We start from the raw sequence: 1360 nt of genomic DNA, 5'->3' as shown, positions 1-1360 counted from the left end.
GCCAATGGAGATGCAGAATCATCGTTCTGACACAAACAAACCCCGCCCACCACTGTTAGGTGAGGGTGGAGGTTTCGAAAGAAAGACCACTGATGCTACTGGTGATTACAAGTTACTGGGAATACTGGGCACAAATACATATTATTATACCAGGCTATAGATTCTATAAGGAAAAAAATACCATAACATCATTTTTGATAGTTTTGATAACATAACCATCATAAATATAAGTAATAAAGCAGGCTAATAAAATAATACCTAAGAAATTTTAAGAGGCAAGGCAAGGAAATTGTATTAATACAGCACATTTCATACACAATGGTAATATAAAGTGCTTTACATAAAAAAAAAAAAAAAATAACCATAAAATAATCACAACAGATGCACAATAAAGTATAAATATAATGCATACTAAATTAAAATAAAAGCAGAGAATAAAAATGATTAAAAGTACACTTCACCGGCTTATAGTGTCTCTTCACCCCAAACGGAGTGTGAAAAAAAAGTATTTAATGTAACATTTCCTCTATTTCAAATGGGACAAGTCCTGATAAGACATAGGCTATTTAAGCCCTCTGACATGTCTATATCTGTTTTAATGTAAATGATCCACATTTTAGTAAATAAACACTTTTAGTTGATTACTAAGCTAAACAAATGAAAGATATACTAATCTAAATATGGATTCATATTTTATCTCTCTAACTATTTTTCAAGACTCTCTCTTTCACTCAGGTTTGCAGGGTCTTTGCATTGTTTCTTTGAGTGTTTTCAGTTCACTTTGCTTCCGATATGGTTTTCCTCGTTAGCAAGGTGACATTGATACAATGAGTTTTGATCCAAACCATCATTTTGGTCAAGTTGGACATTTCAGTGTTTTAAGAAGGTTGGATCAGCATTGACATTTTGACGAAAGCCGACACATGTGTGGAGACATGACATTGAACTATTAACAGTGATTTGTGTAACACAGAATACTGTTCCTTCATTAATGAATAACTACAGGAACAAATGAGTAACGCACTATATTAACATTCTTCAAACTAGGGTGCATCATACCTAATTATTTCTCTGTTCTTTTGTTTTGCGTGCTTGTTATTTGCGTTTGATTTGTACTGCTATGACTGCAATGAGATGCATTCATTAAAAAAAGTAGTGTTTGAATAAAGCATCCATTTTACATTCTTAAAAATGCATCTTGCTTTAGGAATGTTTATTAGGAATTTCCTGATTAAAGTTCTAACGACATTTAACAGATTTTTTTGAAGTGCAAATGACTTGAACGTGAGCTTGCAGAGCACCTTGCCTTCTTTCCTTTAGTGAAGGCAGATGAGGATGGACAATTATATAAAGAGAAGCA

Source organism: Rhinichthys klamathensis, unplaced genomic scaffold, assembly GCF_029890125.1.
Source record: "Rhinichthys klamathensis goyatoka isolate OS25496 unplaced genomic scaffold, OSU_Roscu_1.1 h1tg000414l_1, whole genome shotgun sequence".
NCBI lineage: Eukaryota > Metazoa > Chordata > Actinopteri > Cypriniformes > Leuciscidae > Rhinichthys > Rhinichthys klamathensis.
Note: the sequence above shows the minus strand (reverse complement) of the source record.